The sequence below is a fragment of the Mixophyes fleayi genome, assembly GCF_038048845.1.
Source record: "Mixophyes fleayi isolate aMixFle1 chromosome 3 unlocalized genomic scaffold, aMixFle1.hap1 SUPER_3_unloc_1, whole genome shotgun sequence".
In the NCBI taxonomy this organism is placed as follows: domain Eukaryota; kingdom Metazoa; phylum Chordata; class Amphibia; order Anura; family Limnodynastidae; genus Mixophyes; species Mixophyes fleayi.
Window position 1 is genome coordinate 235,001 of NW_027445885.1, and position 10,000 is coordinate 245,000.

The window sequence follows — 10,000 nt, forward strand, 5'->3', positions numbered from 1 at the left end:
TGGTTTTGAGATGTATAAGAGATGTAGGTCAATAGGAAACCAATACCTACAGCCCCTCCACCCTGAACAAGCCAATCTCGTCTGATCTTGGAAGCTAAGCAGGGCCAGGCCTGGTTAGTACTTGGATGCGAGACCACCTCGGGATACCAGGTGCTGTAGGCCCTTTTTTTTTTCTCTCTTGTTCCGACTTCCTTCAAAGCTGGTTTTGAGATGTATAAGAGATGTAGGTCAATAGGAAACCAATACCTACAGCCACACCACCCTGAACAAGCCCAATCTCGTCTGATCTTGGAAGCTAAGCAGGGACGGGCATGGTTAGTACTTGGATGGGAGACCACCTGGGAATACCAGGTTCTGTAGGCCTTTTTATCTTCTCTCTTGTTCCGGCTTCCTTCAATGCTGGTTTCTAGATGTATAAGAGATGTAGGTCAATAGGGAAACAATACATACAGCCACACCACCCTGAACAATCCCATATTCTCGTCTGATCTTGGAAGCTAAGCAGGGACAGGCCTGGTTAGTAGTTGGATGGGAGACCACCTGGGAATACCAGGTGCTGTGGCCTTTTTTTTTCTCTCTTGTTCCGGCTTCCTTCAATGCTGGTTTTGAGATAATAAGAGATGTAGGTCAATAGGAAACCAAAACCTACAGCTGCACATCTCTAAACAAGCCCAATCTCGTCTGATCTTGGAAGATAAGCAGGGCTGGGCCTGGTTAGTACTTGGATGGGAGACCACCTGGAAATACCAGGTGCTGTAGGCTTTTTTTTTTCTCTCTTGTTCCGGCCTCCTTCAATGCTGGTTTTGAGATGTATAAGAGATGTAGGTCAATAGGAAACCAATAACTACAGCCACACCACCCTGAACAAGCCCAATCTCGTCTGATCTTGGAAGCTAAGCAGAGCCGGGCCTGGTTAATACTTGGATGGGAGACCACCTGTTAATACCAGGTGCTGTAGGCCTTTTTTTCTTCTCTCTTGTTCCGGCTTCCTTCAATGCTGGTTTCTAGATGTATAAGAGATGTAGGTCAATAGGAAAACAATACCTACAGCCACACCACCCTGAACAAGCCCAATCTCGTCTGATCTTGGAAGCTAAGCAGGGATGGGCCTGGTTAGTACTTGGATGGGAGACCACCTGGGAATACCAGGTGCTGTAGGCCTTTTTTATTTCTCTCTTGTTCCGGCTTCCTTCAATGCTGGTTTTGAGATAATAAGAGATGTAGGTCAATAGGAAACCAAAACCTACAGCTACACATCTCTAAACAAGCCCAATGTCGTCTGATCTTGGAAGCTAAGCAGGGCCAGGCCTGGTTAGTACTTGGATGGGAGACCACCTGGGAATACCAGGTGCTGTAGGCTTTTTTTTTTTCTCTCTTGTTCCGGCTTCCTTCAATGCTGGTTTTTAGATGTATAAGAGATGTAAGTCAATAGAAAACCAATACCTACAGCCACACCACCCTGGACAAGCCCAATCTTGTCTGATTTTGGAAGCTAAGCAGGGCTGGGCCTGGTTAGTATTTGGATGGGAGACCACCTGGAAATATCAGGTGCTGTAGGCTTTTTTTTTTCTCTCTTGTTCTGGCCTCCTTCAATACTGGTTTTGATATGTATAAGAGATGTAGGTCAATAGGAAACCAATACCTACAGCCACACCACCCTGAACAAGCCCAATCTCGTCTGATCTTGAAAGGTAAGCAGGTCCGGGCCTGGTTAGTACTTTTTTTTTTCTCTCTTGTTCTGGCTTCCTTCAATGCTGGTTTTAAAATGTATAAGTGATGTAGGTCATTAGGAAACCAATACCTACAGCCACACCACCCTGGACAAGCCCAATCTCGTCTGATCTTGGAAGCTAAGCAGGGCTGGGCCTGGTTAGTACTTGGATGGGAGACCCCCTGGGAATACCAGGTGCTGTAGGCCTTTTTTTTTTTCTCTCTTGTTCCGGCTTCCTTCAATGCTTGTTTTTAGATGTATAAGAGATGTAGGTCAATAGGAAACCAATACCTACAGCCACACCACCCTGAACAAGCCCAATCTCGTCTGATCTTGGAAGCTAAGCAGAGCCGGGCCTGGTTAGTACTTGGATGGGAGACCACCTGGGAATACTAGGTGCTGTAGGCCTTTTTTTCTTCTCTCATGTTCCGGCTTCCTTCAATGCTGGTTTCTAGATGTATAAGAGATGTAGGTCAATAGGAAAAAAATACCTACAGCCACACCACCCTGAACAAGCCCAATCTCATCTGATCTTGGAAGCTAAGCAGGGCCAGGCCTGGTTAGTACTTGGATGGGAGACCACCTGGGAATACCAGGTGCTGTAGGCCTTTTTTTTTCTCTCTTGTTCCGGCTTCCTTCAATGCTGGTTTTGAGATTATAAGAGATGTAGGTCAATACAAAACCAATACCTACAGCTACACATCTCTGAACAAGCCCAATCTCGTTTGATCTTGGAAGCTAAGCAGAGCCGGGCCTGGTTAGTACTTGGATGGGAGACCACCTGGGAATACCAGGTGCTGTAGGCCTTTTTTTCTTCTCTCTTGTTCCGGCTTCCTTCAATGCTGGTTTCTAGATGTATAAGAGATGTAGGTCAATAGGAAAACAATACCTACAGCCACACCACCCTGAACAAGCCCAATCTCATCTGATCTTTGAAGCTAAGCAGGGCCAGGCCTGGTTAGTACTTGGATGGGAGACCACCTGGGAATACAAGGTGCTGTAGGCCTTTTTTTTCTCTCTTGTTCCGGCTTCCTGCAATGCTGGTTTTGAGATTATAAGAGATGTAGGTCAATACAAAACCATTACCAACAGCTACACATCTCTGAACAATCCCAATCTCGTTTGATCTTGGAAGCTAAGCAGGGCTGGGCCTGGTTAGTACTTGGATGGGAGACCACCTGGCAATACCAGCTGCTGTAGGCCTTTTTTTTTATCTCTCTTGTTCCGGCTTCCTTCAATGCTGGTTTTGAGATGTATAAGAGATGTAGGTCAATAGTAAACGAATACCTACAACCACTCCACCTTGAACAAGCACAATCTCGTCTGATCTTGAAAGATAAGCAGGGCTGGGCCTGGTTAGTACTTGGATGGGAGACCACCTTTGAATAACAGGTGCTATAGGCTTTTTTTTTCTCTCTTGTTCCGGCTTCCTTCAATGCTTGTTTTTAGATGTATAAGAGATGTAGGTCAATAGGAAAACAATACCTACAGCCACACCACCCTGAACAAGCCCAATCTCGTCTGATCTTGGAAGCTAAGCAGGGCTGGGCCTGGTTAGTACTTGGATGGGAGACCACCTGGAAATAACAGGTGCTGTAGGCTTTTTTTTCTTCTCTCTTGTTCCGGCTTCCTTCAATGCTGGTTTCTAGATGTATAAGAGATGTAGGTCAATAGGAAAACAATACCTACAGCCACACCACCCTGAACAAGCCCAATCTCATCTGATCTTTGAAGCTAAGCAGGGCCAGGCCTGGTTAGTACTTGGATGGGAGACCACCTGGGAATACAAGGTGCTGTAGGCCTTTTTTTTCTCTCTTGTTCCGGCTTCCTGCAATGCTGGTTTTGAGATTATAAGAGATGTAGGTCAATACAAAACCATTACCAACAGCTACACATCTCTGAACAATCCCAATCTCGTTTGATCTTGGAAGCTAAGCAGGGCTGGGCCTGGTTAGTACTTGGATGGGAGACCACCTGGCAATACCAGCTGCTGTAGGCCTTTTTTTTTATCTCTCTTGTTCCGGCTTCCTTCAATGCTGGTTTTGAGATGTATAAGAGATGTAGGTCAATAGTAAACGAATACCTACAACCACTCCACCTTGAACAAGCACAATCTCGTCTGATCTTGAAAGATAAGCAGGGCTGGGCCTGGTTAGTACTTGGATGGGAGACCACCTTTGAATAACAGGTGCTATAGGCTTTTTTTTTCTCTCTTGTTCCGGCTTCCTTCAATGCTTGTTTTTAGATGTATAAGAGATGTAGGTCAATAGGAAAACAATACCTACAGCCACACCACCCTGAACAAGCCCAATCTCGTCTGATCTTGGAAGCTAAGCAGGGCTGGGCCTGGTTAGTACTTGGATGGGAGACCACCTGGAAATAACAGGTGCTGTAGGCTTTTTTTTTCTCACTTGTTCCGGGCTCCTTCAATGCTGGTTTTGAGATGTATAAGAGATGTAGGTCAATAAGAAACCAATACCTACAGCCCCACCACCCTGAACAAGCCCAATCTCGTCTGATCTTGGAAGCTAAGCAGAGCCGGGCCTGGTTAGTACTTGGATGGGAGACCACCTGGGAATACCAGGTGCTGTAGGCCTTTTTTTCTTCTCTCTTGTTCCGGCTTCCTTCAATGCTGGTTTTGAGATTATAAGAGATGTAGGTCAATAGGAAACCAAAACCTACAGCTACACATCTCTAAAGAAGCCCAATCTCGTTTGATCTTGGAAGCTAAGCAGGGCCAGGCCTGGTTAGTACTTGGATGGGAGACCACCTGGGAATACTAGGTGCTGTAGGCTTTTTTTTTTTCTCTCTTGTTCCGGCTTCCTTCAATGCTTGTTTTTAGATGTATAAGAGATGTAGGTCAATAGGAAACCAATACCTACAGCCACACCACCCTGAACAAGCCTGATCTTGGAAGCTAAGCAGAGCCGGGCCTGGTTAGTACTTGGATGCGAGACCACCTGGGAATACCAGGTGCTGTAGGCCCTTTTTTTTTTCTCTCTTGTTCCGACTTCCTTCAATGCTGGTTTTGAGATGTATAAGAGATGTAGGTCAATAGGAAACCAAAACCTACAGCTACACATCTCTAAAGAAGCCCAATCTCGTTTGATCTTGGAAGCTAAGCAGGGCCAGGCCTGGTTAGTACTTGGATGGGAGACCACCTGGGAATACCAGGTGCTGTAGGCTTTTTTTTTTCTCTCTTGTTCCGGCCTCCTTCAATGCTGGTTTTGAGATGTATAAGAGATGTAGGTCAATAGGAAACCAATACCTACAGCCACACCACCCTGAACAAGCCCAATCTCGTCTGATCTTGAAAGCTAAGCAGGTCCGGGCCTGGTTAGTACTTTTTTTTTTCTCTCTTGTTCTGGCTTCCTTCAATGCTGGTTTTAAAATGTATAAGTGATGTAGGTTATTAGAAAACCAATACCTACAGCCACACCACCCTGGACAAGCCCAATCTCGTCTGATCTTGAAAGATAAGCAGTGCCGGGCCTGGTTAGTACTTGGATGGGTGACCACCTGGAAATACCAGGTGCTGTAGGCTTTTTTTTTTCTCTCTTGTTCCGGCCTCCTTCAATGCTGGTTTTGAGATGTATAAGAGATGTAGGTCAATAGGAAACCAATACCTACAGCCACACCACCCTGAACAAGCCTGATCTTGGAAGCTAAGCAGAGCCAGGCCTGGTTAGTACTTGGATGGGAGACCACCTGGGAATACCAGGTGCTGTATGCCTTTTTTTCTTCTCTCTTGTTCCGGCTTCCTTCAATGCTGGTTTCTAGATGTATAAGAGATGTAGGTCAATATTAAAACAATACCTACAGCCACACCACCCTGAACAAGCCCAATCTCATCTGATCTTGGAAGCTAAGCAGGGCCAGGACTGGTTAGTACTTGGATGGGAGACAACCTGGGAATACCAGGTGCTGTAGGCCTTTTTTTTTCTCTCTTGTTCCGGCTTCCTTCAATGCTGGTTTTGAGATTATAAGAGATGTAGGTCAATACTAAACCAATACCTACAGATACACATCTCTGAACAAGCCCAATCTCGTTTGATCTTGGAAGTTAAGCAGGGCCGGACCTGGTTAGTACTTTGATGGGAGACCACCTGGGAATACCAGGTGCTGTAGGCCTTTTTTTTTTCTCTCTTGTTCCGGCTTCCTTCAATGCTGGTTTTGAGATGTATAAGAGATGTAGGTCAATAGGAAACCAATACCTACAGCCCCACTACCCTAAACAAGCCAAATCTCATCTGATCTTGGAAGCTAAGCAGGGCCGGGCCTGGTTAGTACTTGGATGGGAGACCACCTGGCAATACCAGCTGCTGTAGGCCTTTTTTTTTATCTCTCTTGTTCCGGCTTCCTTCAATGCTGGTTTTGAGATGTATAAGAGATGTAAGTCAATAGGCAACCAATACCTACAACCACACCACCCTGAACAAGCCCAATCTCGTCTGATCTTGGAAGCTAAGCAGGGCCAGGCCTGGTTAGTACTTGGATGGGAGACCACCTGGGAATACCAGGTGCTGTAGGCCTTTTTTTTTTCTCTCTTGTTCCGGCTTCCTTCAATGCTGGTTTTGAGATATATAAGAGATGTAGGTCAATAGGAAACCAACACCTACAGCCACACCACCCTGAACAAGCCCAATCTCGTCTGATCTTGCAAGCTAAGCAGGGCTAGGCCTGGTTAGTACTTAAATGGGAGACCACCTTGGAATAACAGGTGCTATAGGCTTTTTTTTTTTCTCTCTTGTTCCATCTTCCTTCAATGCTTGTTTTTAGATGTATAAGAGATGTAGGTCAATAGGAAAACAATACCTACAGCCACACCACCCTGAACAAGCCCAATCTCGTCTAATCTTGGAAGCTAAGCAGGGCTGGGCCTGGTTAGTACTTGCATGGGAGACCACCTGGAAATACCAGGTGCTGTAGGCTTTTTTTTTTCTCTCTTGTTCCGGCCTCCTTCAATGCTGGTTTTGAGATGTATAAGAGATGTAGGTCAATAGGAAACCAATACCTACAGCCACACCACCCTGAACAAGCCCAATCTCATCTGATCTTGAAAGCTAAGCAGGTCCAGGTCTGGTTAGTACTTTTTTTTTTCTCTCTTGTTCTGGCTTCCTTCAATGCTGGTTTTAAAATGTATAAGTGATGTAGATCATTAGGAAACCAATACCTAAAGCCACACCACCCTGGACAAGCCCAATCTCGTCTGATCTTGGAAGCTAAGCAGAGCCAGGCCTGGTTAGTACTTGGATGGGAGACCACCTGGGAATACCAGGTGCTGTAGGCTTTTTTTTTCTTTCTCTCTTGTTCCGGCTTCCTTCAATGCTTGTTTTTAGATGTATAAGAGTTGTAGGTCAATAGGAAACCAATACCTACAGCCACACCGCCCTGAACAAGCCCAATCTTGTCTGATCTTGGAAGCTAAGCAGAGCCGGGCCTGGTTAGTACGTGGATGGGAGACCACCTGGGAATACCAGGTGCTGTAGGCCTTTTTTTCTTCTCTCTTGTTCCGGCTTCCTTCAATGCTGGTTTCTAGATGTATAAGAGATGTAGGTCAATAAGAAACAATACCTACAGCCACACCACCCTGAACAAGCCCAATCTCGTCTGATCTTGGAAGCTAAGCAGGGACGGGCCTGGTTAGTACTTGGATGGGAGACCACCTGGGAATACCAGGTGCTGTAGGCCTTTTTTTCTTCTCTCTTGTTCCGGCTTCCTTCAATGCTGGTTTTTAGATGTATAAGAGATGTAGGTCAATAGGAAACCAATACCTACAGCCACACCACCCTGAACAAGCCTGATCTTGGAAGCTAAGCAGAGCCGGGCCTGGTTAGTACTTGGATGCGAGACCACCTGGGAATACCAGGTGCTGTAGGCCCTTTTTTTTTTCTCTCTTGTTCCGACTTCCTTCAATGCTGGTTTTGAGATGTATAAGAGATGTAGGTCAATAGGAAACCAATACCTACAGCCACACCACACTGAACAAGCCCAATCTCGTCTGATCTTGGAAGCTAAGCAGGGCTGGGCCTGGTTAGTACTTGGATGGGAGACCACCTGGAAATACCAGGTGCTGTAGGCTTTTTTTTTCTCTCTTGTTCCGGCTTCCTTCAATGCTGGTTTCTAGATGTATAAGAGATGTAGGTCAATAAGAAACCAATACCTACAGCCACACCACCCTGAACAAGCCCAATCTCATCTGATCTTGGAAGCTAAGCAGGTCCGGGCCTGGTTAGTACTTGGATGGGAGACAACCTGGGAATACCAGGTGCTGTAGGCCTTTTTTTTTTCTCTCTTGTTCCGGCTTCCTTCAAAGCTGGTTTTGAGATTATAAGAGATGTAGGTCAATAGGAAACCAAAACCTACAGCTACACATCTCTAAAGAAGCCCAATCTCGTTTGATCTTGGAAGCTAAGCAGGGCCAGGCCTGGTTAGTACTTGGATGGGAGACCACCTGGGAATACTAGGTGCTGTAGGCTTTTTTTTTTTCTCTCTTGTTCCGGCTTCCTTCAATGCTTGTTTTTAGATGTATAAGAGATGTAGGTCAATAGGAAACCAATACCTACAGCCACACCACCCTGAACAAGCCTGATCTTGGAAGCTAAGCAGAGCCGGGCCTGGTTAGTACTTGGATGCGAGACCACCTGGGAATACCAGGTGCTGTAGGCCCTTTTTTTTTTCTCTCTTGTTCCGACTTCCTTCAATGCTGGTTTTGAGATGTATAAGAGATGTAGGTCAATAGGAAACCAAAACCTACAGCTACACATCTCTAAAGAAGCCCAATCTCGTTTGATCTTGGAAGCTAAGCAGGGCCAGGCCTGGTTAGTACTTGGATGGGAGACCACCTGGGAATACCAGGTGCTGTAGGCTTTTTTTTTTCTCTCTTGTTCCGGCCTCCTTCAATGCTGGTTTTGAGATGTATAAGAGATGTAGGTCAATAGGAAACCAATACCTACAGCCACACCACCCTGAACAAGCCCAATCTCGTCTGATCTTGAAAGCTAAGCAGGTCCGGGCCTGGTTAGTACTTTTTTTTTTCTCTCTTGTTCTGGCTTCCTTCAATGCTGGTTTTAAAATGTATAAGTGATGTAGGTTATTAGCAAACCAATACCTACAGCCACACCACCCTGGACAAGCCCAATCTCGTCTGATCTTGAAAGATAAGCAGTGCCGGGCCTGGTTAGTACTTGGATGGGTGACCACCTGGAAATACCAGGTGCTGTAGGCTTTTTTTTTTCTCTCTTGTTCCGGCCTCCTTCAATGCTGGTTTTGAGATGTATAAGAGATGTAGGTCAATAGGAAACCAATACCTACAGCCACACCACCCTGAACAAGCCTGATCTTGGAAGCTAAGCAGAGCCAGGCCTGGTTAGTACTTGGATGGGAGACCACCTGGGAATACCAGGTGCTGTAGGCCTTTTTTTCTTCTCTCTTGTTCCGGCTTCCTTCAATGCTGGTTTCTAGATGTATAAGAGATGTAGGTCAATATTAAAACAATACCTACAGCCACACCACCCTGAACAAGCCCAATCTCATCTGATCTTGGAAGCTAATCAGGGCCGGGACTGGTTAGTACTTGGATGGGAGACAACCTGGGAATACCAGGTGCTGTAGGCCTTTTTTTTTCTCTCTTGTTCCGGCTTCCTTCAATGCTGGTTTTGAGATTATAAGAGATGTAGGTCAATACTAAACCAATACCTACAGATACACATCTCTGAACAAGCCCAATCTCGTTTGATCTTGGAAGTTAAGCAGGGCCGGACCTGGTTAGTACTTTGATGGGAGACCACCTGGGAATACCAGGTGCTGTAGGCCTTTTTTTTTTCTCTCTTGTTCCGGCTTCCTTCAATGCTGGTTTTGAGATATATAAGAGATGTAGGTCAATAGGAAACCAACACCTACAGCCACACCACCCTGAACAAGCCCAATCTCGTCTGATCTTGCAAGCTAAGCAGGGCTAGGCCTGGTTAGTACTTAAATGGGAGACCACCTGGGAATAACAGGTGCTATAGGCTTTTTTTTTTTCTCTCTTGTTCCATCTTCCTTCAATGCTTGTTTTTAGATGTATAAGAGATGTAGGTCAATAGGAAAACAATACCTACAGCCACACCACCCTGAACAAGCCCAATCTCATCTGATCTTGGAAGCTAAGCAGGGCCGGGACTGGTTAGTACTTGGATGGGAGACAACCTGGGAATACCAGGTGCTGTAGGCCTTTTTTTTTTCTCTCTTGTTCCGGCTTCCTTCAATGCTGGTTTTGAGATTATAAGAGATGTAGGTCAATACTAA

At 45.7% G+C, this 10,000-nt stretch overlaps 8 non-coding genes and 37 pseudogenes across 8 annotated transcripts; all 45 read left to right on the forward strand.

The window, feature by feature from the left end:
• Window positions 1-244: 244 nt before the first annotated feature.
• LOC142109901 (5S ribosomal RNA) lies at window positions 245-363 on the forward strand (annotated as a pseudogene).
• An 81-nt stretch (window positions 364-444) lies between these two features.
• On the forward strand, window positions 445-565 carry LOC142110591 (5S ribosomal RNA; annotated as a pseudogene).
• Window positions 566-643: 78 nt separating this feature from the next.
• Window positions 644-762, forward strand: LOC142110399 (5S ribosomal RNA; annotated as a pseudogene).
• Window positions 763-842: 80 nt separating this feature from the next.
• LOC142110319 (5S ribosomal RNA) lies at window positions 843-961 on the forward strand (annotated as a pseudogene).
• An 81-nt stretch (window positions 962-1,042) lies between these two features.
• On the forward strand, window positions 1,043-1,161 carry LOC142111001 (5S ribosomal RNA). The gene has a single exon (XR_012680926.1). It is a non-coding gene; the product is annotated as a 5S ribosomal RNA (ribosomal RNA).
• Window positions 1,162-1,241: 80 nt separating this feature from the next.
• On the forward strand, window positions 1,242-1,360 carry LOC142110420 (5S ribosomal RNA; annotated as a pseudogene).
• An 81-nt stretch (window positions 1,361-1,441) lies between these two features.
• Window positions 1,442-1,560, forward strand: LOC142109918 (5S ribosomal RNA; annotated as a pseudogene).
• A 239-nt stretch (window positions 1,561-1,799) lies between these two features.
• LOC142110756 (5S ribosomal RNA) lies at window positions 1,800-1,918 on the forward strand. The gene has a single exon (XR_012680693.1). It is a non-coding gene; the product is annotated as a 5S ribosomal RNA (ribosomal RNA).
• Window positions 1,919-2,000: 82 nt separating this feature from the next.
• On the forward strand, window positions 2,001-2,119 carry LOC142110957 (5S ribosomal RNA). The gene has a single exon (XR_012680885.1). It is a non-coding gene; the product is annotated as a 5S ribosomal RNA (ribosomal RNA).
• Window positions 2,120-2,200: 81 nt separating this feature from the next.
• LOC142110647 (5S ribosomal RNA) lies at window positions 2,201-2,319 on the forward strand. Its single transcript, XR_012680587.1, has one exon. It is a non-coding gene; the product is annotated as a 5S ribosomal RNA (ribosomal RNA).
• A 79-nt stretch (window positions 2,320-2,398) lies between these two features.
• On the forward strand, window positions 2,399-2,517 carry LOC142109896 (5S ribosomal RNA; annotated as a pseudogene).
• An 81-nt stretch (window positions 2,518-2,598) lies between these two features.
• Window positions 2,599-2,717, forward strand: LOC142110080 (5S ribosomal RNA; annotated as a pseudogene).
• A 78-nt stretch (window positions 2,718-2,795) lies between these two features.
• LOC142110518 (5S ribosomal RNA) lies at window positions 2,796-2,914 on the forward strand (annotated as a pseudogene).
• An 82-nt stretch (window positions 2,915-2,996) lies between these two features.
• Window positions 2,997-3,115, forward strand: LOC142110498 (5S ribosomal RNA; annotated as a pseudogene).
• A 79-nt stretch (window positions 3,116-3,194) lies between these two features.
• LOC142110922 (5S ribosomal RNA) lies at window positions 3,195-3,313 on the forward strand. Its single transcript, XR_012680851.1, has one exon. It is a non-coding gene; the product is annotated as a 5S ribosomal RNA (ribosomal RNA).
• Window positions 3,314-3,394: 81 nt separating this feature from the next.
• LOC142110083 (5S ribosomal RNA) lies at window positions 3,395-3,513 on the forward strand (annotated as a pseudogene).
• Window positions 3,514-3,591: 78 nt separating this feature from the next.
• On the forward strand, window positions 3,592-3,710 carry LOC142110519 (5S ribosomal RNA; annotated as a pseudogene).
• An 82-nt stretch (window positions 3,711-3,792) lies between these two features.
• Window positions 3,793-3,911, forward strand: LOC142110500 (5S ribosomal RNA; annotated as a pseudogene).
• Window positions 3,912-3,990: 79 nt separating this feature from the next.
• LOC142110923 (5S ribosomal RNA) lies at window positions 3,991-4,109 on the forward strand. Its single transcript, XR_012680852.1, has one exon. It is a non-coding gene; the product is annotated as a 5S ribosomal RNA (ribosomal RNA).
• Window positions 4,110-4,188: 79 nt separating this feature from the next.
• LOC142110988 (5S ribosomal RNA) lies at window positions 4,189-4,307 on the forward strand. Its single transcript, XR_012680914.1, has one exon. It is a non-coding gene; the product is annotated as a 5S ribosomal RNA (ribosomal RNA).
• Window positions 4,308-4,387: 80 nt separating this feature from the next.
• Window positions 4,388-4,506, forward strand: LOC142110343 (5S ribosomal RNA; annotated as a pseudogene).
• Window positions 4,507-4,587: 81 nt separating this feature from the next.
• Window positions 4,588-4,696, forward strand: LOC142110583 (5S ribosomal RNA; annotated as a pseudogene).
• An 82-nt stretch (window positions 4,697-4,778) lies between these two features.
• On the forward strand, window positions 4,779-4,897 carry LOC142110224 (5S ribosomal RNA; annotated as a pseudogene).
• A 239-nt stretch (window positions 4,898-5,136) lies between these two features.
• Window positions 5,137-5,255, forward strand: LOC142109985 (5S ribosomal RNA; annotated as a pseudogene).
• A 270-nt stretch (window positions 5,256-5,525) lies between these two features.
• LOC142110188 (5S ribosomal RNA) lies at window positions 5,526-5,644 on the forward strand (annotated as a pseudogene).
• Window positions 5,645-5,723: 79 nt separating this feature from the next.
• LOC142110267 (5S ribosomal RNA) lies at window positions 5,724-5,842 on the forward strand (annotated as a pseudogene).
• An 81-nt stretch (window positions 5,843-5,923) lies between these two features.
• Window positions 5,924-6,042, forward strand: LOC142110517 (5S ribosomal RNA; annotated as a pseudogene).
• Window positions 6,043-6,124: 82 nt separating this feature from the next.
• Window positions 6,125-6,243, forward strand: LOC142109700 (5S ribosomal RNA; annotated as a pseudogene).
• Window positions 6,244-6,324: 81 nt separating this feature from the next.
• LOC142110409 (5S ribosomal RNA) lies at window positions 6,325-6,443 on the forward strand (annotated as a pseudogene).
• An 81-nt stretch (window positions 6,444-6,524) lies between these two features.
• LOC142109940 (5S ribosomal RNA) lies at window positions 6,525-6,643 on the forward strand (annotated as a pseudogene).
• A 239-nt stretch (window positions 6,644-6,882) lies between these two features.
• Window positions 6,883-7,001, forward strand: LOC142110110 (5S ribosomal RNA; annotated as a pseudogene).
• Window positions 7,002-7,084: 83 nt separating this feature from the next.
• LOC142109996 (5S ribosomal RNA) lies at window positions 7,085-7,203 on the forward strand (annotated as a pseudogene).
• An 80-nt stretch (window positions 7,204-7,283) lies between these two features.
• Window positions 7,284-7,402, forward strand: LOC142110100 (5S ribosomal RNA). The gene has a single exon (XR_012680483.1). It is a non-coding gene; the product is annotated as a 5S ribosomal RNA (ribosomal RNA).
• An 81-nt stretch (window positions 7,403-7,483) lies between these two features.
• On the forward strand, window positions 7,484-7,592 carry LOC142110584 (5S ribosomal RNA; annotated as a pseudogene).
• An 82-nt stretch (window positions 7,593-7,674) lies between these two features.
• On the forward strand, window positions 7,675-7,793 carry LOC142111009 (5S ribosomal RNA; annotated as a pseudogene).
• A 79-nt stretch (window positions 7,794-7,872) lies between these two features.
• Window positions 7,873-7,991, forward strand: LOC142109871 (5S ribosomal RNA; annotated as a pseudogene).
• Window positions 7,992-8,071: 80 nt separating this feature from the next.
• LOC142110344 (5S ribosomal RNA) lies at window positions 8,072-8,190 on the forward strand (annotated as a pseudogene).
• An 81-nt stretch (window positions 8,191-8,271) lies between these two features.
• On the forward strand, window positions 8,272-8,380 carry LOC142110585 (5S ribosomal RNA; annotated as a pseudogene).
• Window positions 8,381-8,462: 82 nt separating this feature from the next.
• On the forward strand, window positions 8,463-8,581 carry LOC142110225 (5S ribosomal RNA; annotated as a pseudogene).
• A 239-nt stretch (window positions 8,582-8,820) lies between these two features.
• LOC142109986 (5S ribosomal RNA) lies at window positions 8,821-8,939 on the forward strand (annotated as a pseudogene).
• Window positions 8,940-9,019: 80 nt separating this feature from the next.
• Window positions 9,020-9,128, forward strand: LOC142110552 (5S ribosomal RNA; annotated as a pseudogene).
• Window positions 9,129-9,209: 81 nt separating this feature from the next.
• LOC142110142 (5S ribosomal RNA) lies at window positions 9,210-9,328 on the forward strand (annotated as a pseudogene).
• Window positions 9,329-9,407: 79 nt separating this feature from the next.
• On the forward strand, window positions 9,408-9,526 carry LOC142110268 (5S ribosomal RNA; annotated as a pseudogene).
• An 81-nt stretch (window positions 9,527-9,607) lies between these two features.
• Window positions 9,608-9,726, forward strand: LOC142110308 (5S ribosomal RNA; annotated as a pseudogene).
• Window positions 9,727-9,807: 81 nt separating this feature from the next.
• Window positions 9,808-9,926, forward strand: LOC142109951 (5S ribosomal RNA; annotated as a pseudogene).
• Window positions 9,927-10,000: the final 74 nt, after the last annotated feature.